Consider the following 6,000-nt stretch of genomic DNA (forward strand, 5'->3'; position numbering starts at 1 on the left):
AGAATAAACCAGTAGTGGTATCACTGCCCAAAAATGGGATGTACGAGTGAAGTTTATTGACATCAATTTCCGGGTAATTTTACACAATGTACTTAGTGCTGTCTCGTGTGCAACGTCGGTACCCAGAACATTTTTTTGAGAGTTCATTCCCACGTCCCTTCCTTCATTTCACACCACCACTTCGATAAGTGCCGAGACATGCTGTGCGATGGGTGACCTCAAGTTATTGGTACATTAATCTGGTGCATAAACAACCGTACTGACAACAGCCTTCTGGTTACCTTTTACAGTGAACTTTTCTGAAGTCAGGGACTACCTTTGGTTTCTAGGCTTCGCCCTACAGCTTTTTACGAGTTTAAAGTCTTCATCAGACCAGGCCTGGCTGCTAAGCGAGTAGACACGGGTGTCGCCGCTATCTGTGGTGCTATGAAGCGCCATGCACTTCTTGGAGACTGCCACTGCGGGTGCCGCCATTCCTGGCATGGGCGCAGGGATGTCTAAATTTGCATCGGAGCCGGAATAAGCCGGACGTCTAGCGGTGAACGCACAACTAGTAAAAAAACTGGGGGTTCGATAGTCACAAGCTTTCTGCCAAATATGCATTAGGTTATCTGACTGTATGACGAGCGAAATTGGCAAGTATTCTAATAAGAAATCATGACATGCTAAGTGCTACACGACTTTTTTCTTCTTCATAGGTCGTCATGGCATGCTTTCCGTAGGCGTTCCATGAGCGCTCAGGCTCTAGGCCTGAGATCCTACTTTATTGCCAAGGTTTCCTTCACGTGTTCTTTCAATTTTAATAATAAAATGATCACTTCCTTCGCGCTTCAATTCTTCCATAGCCTACGCCAGTTATATTTGTTATATACTTATTCAGACTCATATTCTTCCGCTTCTGAATTTCACTTTGCAGAGCATTTAAATGAGTTCCATGTTTTAAGGTGTACCTGACTTACTCCTATTAATGGCAAAATGCAAACCTTCGTACACAGGTACACTTTAGTGAAGAAAGAAATTGTGCATAGACATTAGCTTGATTTAACGTAAAGTAATACCGCCCGCATTTTGCGTTTGATGTTGTCGAAATCACTCGGGCATCCAATTAGTGATTTCATTATTCAAGTAAATAACCTCTCTTATGCGACCGACATCGGAAAAGATTGAAGCAGCCTGATCGGATGAAAGGAAACATCAATTATTCATTATTCAGAACTTGGCCCTATTCCTCGTCGATAAATGCATCTCTCATGCAGTGGAAGAGTGTGTTCTGCTATCGCTTGTGCGTACGATCACTTTTTTTTATCCACAGCTTGTGCTTGCTGAATGAAGCTAATCTGCCCTGTTGCATAAAAGCCTTGTTTGTATTTTGTACTACATTAATCCAAAGCCGCACGAGAACGTAAAATCATACCTCCTGTGCGACAATTGGAACACATCCCAGTTACTAACAACTCTTTCTGAATGTCGTCAACAGATGTCTGCCTGGAAAAAGCTGAGGTTAAAGGGGTCAAAGCCCCGTTTTAGTTTCTAGAAAAATCCCATCTTGCGGAAAGCAGACATGGCTAGATAAGCTGCCGAGCTGAACTTGGAGCCATGAAGGCCGCCTAAACCCCAGAAACGAAGTGCGCAAAGCGAGATGTGGGGAGGGGGGTGCGTCAGATAAATATTGCTATATGTATCTCTGGTGCTACTTTAGTTTCTCAAAGATTCTTACGTATGTGTATTACTGAAAGTTGTCCGCCTCACCGAAGGTGTTTTTCAAAGCTAATGCAAGAGGTGTTTTTCAGCACCATGATGTGAGCTGAATCTGTGGGACACTGAAAATCGAAACGAAGCTGTCGTAGCGAATACGTGTCCATCACAAAAGTTAACCGTTCTTAGATACGCTGGGAGCTAAGAATGAGTTTCATCGCTCATGGTACTTGGAATGGTAAACAGAAAATCTGCAAATACAAAGACGAAAGACCTCTGGCAATCTTCAAACTCACTGAGTAGCGGCAGCTGTGACAGGCAGGCCGATCTGCACAATGCAAGCCCATTTCACCCATCCGATTAAGATCATCAAGCAGTACCATTGGGACATCTCTAGTTTATTGAATGTTTAGAAAAAAAGGAGTTCTGGTACATCAGCTTCATTTATATAATTTGAAAGTGCTGGCAATGTAAACGCCGTTTATTAGGGTCATTCAGTTGTCATGATATCTAATAGTTGTCCGAGCGCGTGGTGTTGTCCACAACAGCCTACGGATTTATATGCATGCAATGTCCATCGGGCTCCATACGTGACCTTTTCCATTTTACTAAAGGAAGCCCAGCACTCAAGCCCTGCGTAACTGACAACCTACAAGCAGGGCGAGGTCCGTGAACAGCAAAGCGACTTGAAGAGGTCGTTTGGGCACAGTTTGTCGTTCAGCAATGACGAAGATAAAAAAAAAGTGCCACAGCTAGGCAATGTAATTGTGGCAAGCGACAGATACTATAGCACTATGACAAGATTTCGGACAAAGGGGCACAGTGAACCGCAGCGGCGACACTAAGCCTTGCCAAAAAGTTAGTAATGAAAGAACGAGGAGCAAGCTTCAAGTTCTGTAGTTTTTTTTTGGGGGGGGGGAACATTGGTCAACAGGAGTTCGAGAATCGGCACCTTCATCGCTTGTTTCAGCAGTCACGCAAAGGGGAAACCGCCGCAGAAGAATCGAGAGATAAATAATCTAAGAGCTGGAGATCTTTTCGTGTCTTGCCACCTGACTTGCTACTCCAGATGCGGGGTGATGATTTGGATATATACACAAAAAACACATAACACAAAGAGCCCAACACGCTCTAACTACGCTATTTACTGAGTTTCATTCAGCCTCGAAGCTCCCAACAATGTTAATAGCTTCTTTGTGGTGCTTTACACATTGGGACTGCCTTGCCGTGGGCCCAGAGTGTGTCGCAACTTAAAGTTAAAGTCCCCTTGCAACCTTTCTCTGACTCTATCTGACGTTTACAGCCACCAATCACAGAGGACATAATTGAGATCTTTTGGACGTTGCATTGATCGTGCGTTGGAGAGTACGACAGTCCATTCGTCCATTCTGGTTCCTAAAAATTTGGTGAATGCATTCTTCGATTTGCTATGGTGCCAGCATATTTCTCGTTGCCTGCTGAGTTCTTCCGGTGGTGTATTGAAGTCACACGAGATATCGATCTTCTGAAGAGGCCCATACTGGTGACTAGCCTCTGCCAAGAGGAATCGCTTGACGCACCAAGTCACTTGCAGATGTGAGTATCGGAGAGTCTTTTCTCGAAAAAGCTATTTTTGATGACTTTTCTTGAGGCGCCATGTCCATGTTTGGCAGTGTCATTATCCTGAACGTTTCCTTCTATTCCGCAGTAAAAAAGTACCCTGTACAAAACAATGTGGTGATGGAGGTCATATGGTTTGCTTTACAAGCGTTTATTATTCATTACTAGTTGATCTTGCGTGCATGGAGACTTCAGAGACTTCCGCGCTGCTGTCGAGTCAGTAACGATGATTCAAGATGATGGTGATTAAAACTTTACTATTCCAAAAAGAGGGGACCGGCCGAGAGGTTGGTTACGCTGCTTAGAGGAGGTCAGCGGAGATCCCTTGGGACACCATGGCCTCCAATGCGCGTAAGATTATCCGGCGTTGCTGTGCCGAGTCAGTGATATGCAGAAAGGACTCCCAGTATCTTCAAGACTCATCTGTCAGGTGAACAGTGTAGTTGAAAAGCAGCCTGTATTGAGCCCAGTGCTATGGCAGCCGATGAAGAGCACGGACTTAGAGATAAGACATTATAAAGTGAACCTTATCGACAACCCTGAAAGGCTCACGGCCGGGGAGAACATATATATAAAAATTTGGTGAACACCACTGCCATCGAACCGTTTTTACAGAGAAAGCTGTTATGAGATCACAAGGGTCGCGTGTGCTGTAGTTGTCCGGCGCCGATGCCGCCGGTGTCCATAACCACTATCGCACGAAGTTAGAAAAAAATACTTAGTAGATCAAACACACAAACAACACACTAGGATTTGAGCCCGGGACTTCTGCGTGTCAGCCCAGATTTCTGTCACATAGCCGCGTCGGTGCTTGAAGTTTGCTGGAAACTTGTCTCATGGAGGCTTGCTATCGGGAAAAAAATGGCGTTATATCAGCAACGAAGCGTTTTAGAGCAGCAAAACAACAAGGCACCACAGAGTGCAAATTTCGTAACGAGTGCGAAGTCGAACACTTCAACCCATTACGAAACCTTCAGGCATAATTCTTCACCATCATCGGCCACTTCATAAAAAAACTGCACTAAACTTCTTGCAATGTGTGCTGGATACCACGCTAATGCGAATATATATATATATATGTATATATATATATATATATATATATATATATATATATATATATATATATATATATATATATATATATATATATATTGCGGGCATTTAGTACACAAATCCTCTTCATCTGTACATTATCATCATTATAATGTATTGCTTATGCATCCTCATCGTTGTCACGTATCATCATCATCTTGGTTCGTGCATCTCCGCTGTCGGCTGCCGGTTCCTCGGGCCTAATAAAGGTCTTCCAAACCAAGACTTCATACGTGGTGGAGGTGCTGTTAGATCCCTCGTTCTCCTCTCGACCACTCTACCCCCTGGAGCTACGTTCAGGTAACCGCTTGGGCCAGGTGTCCGGAAATATGTCGCACCAAGAAGAGGTCGGTGCTGCAACCGTTCCCCTCCGCCACCGCGTGCCGCGCCTTTTCACGTCATTAACAGCCCCCAGCGTGAGCCCCATCTCTTCGCTGGTATGCGCGGGGAAGATGTGGAGGAATGGCTGGACGATTTCGAACGTGTCGGCGCTGCTAACCGGTGGGATAACACCTACAAACTCGCTTACGTGTCATTCTACCTCACGGGTGTCGCGAAGACGTGGTTCCTCAACCACTACATCGACATCCCCGACTGGTTCGCCTTCAAAGATCAGCTTCGGCATGTCTTTGGCACACCGACTGTTCGTTCGGCTCTCGCAAAGAAAGCTCTCGCGGCTCGGAAACAGCACATCGGCGAGTCGTATACATCCTACATCGAGGATGTCCTTTCACTTTGCCGCAGGGTTGAAACCCCAATGACAGAGTCAGACAAGGTACGCCAGCTTCTTAAGGGGATTGCACCCGTCGCATTCAATGCCCTTGCAATCCAGAATCCAGCTACTGTTGCTGACGTTGCGACAACCTTTCAGCGCCTCGAAGAACTCGAGTCTATGCGCCTACAACCGGACAGTGACGCGGCCCGTATTACGGCAGATCCAAACCTACGAGACACAATAAGGGTGATTATACGCGAAGAATTAGAATCAATGGGATTCACACTACCTTCAGTGTGTCCCATGCAGTATTCTTCAACGTCATTGCGGGATGTCATCAGGGAGGAGCTCACGTCCATGACCCACATGGCCCACCTGCAGCCCACTGTCGCTCGTACTCTCCCATCGTTCTCGCATGCCGTCGCCGCACCATCAGGCACTGTCAGCTCGACGCCGCCTCCACCAACGTACGCGTCGGTTGTTGCCGCACCTCCCAGAACCTTTCCCACGAGCTTTCCATCACCACCGCCTGAGCCATCATCTGTCCCTCTCACTGCTCTCTCTCCCGGTGCATCTAACACAAGCTACTACCCTTCTTATGAATCGACTCGCCCTGCGTGCTATCATTGTGGCTATCGTGGTCACATTTCACGCTTTTGCCGCAAGCGCCAGCAAGATGAGCGCCGAGGGTACGACATACGCGAACGAGACTATACCGCAGGAGCCTTGTACCAGGGCCGTCGTTATTCGTCACCGCCGCGTCGGTTTCCATCTCCGCCAGCATCTGGTGAACTGCACAGTAGTCATCAATCAACCAGACGCCGTTCACCATCGCCCTACCGCCGCTCCTCTTCTCCTCTTCAGCCTGCTTCCCTCGCTTCTGATCGGCGTCCAGA

The sequence above is a fragment of the Rhipicephalus microplus genome, chromosome 2 (assembly GCF_043290135.1).
Source record: "Rhipicephalus microplus isolate Deutch F79 chromosome 2, USDA_Rmic, whole genome shotgun sequence".
Classification (NCBI taxonomy): Eukaryota; Metazoa; Arthropoda; class Arachnida; order Ixodida; family Ixodidae; genus Rhipicephalus; species Rhipicephalus microplus.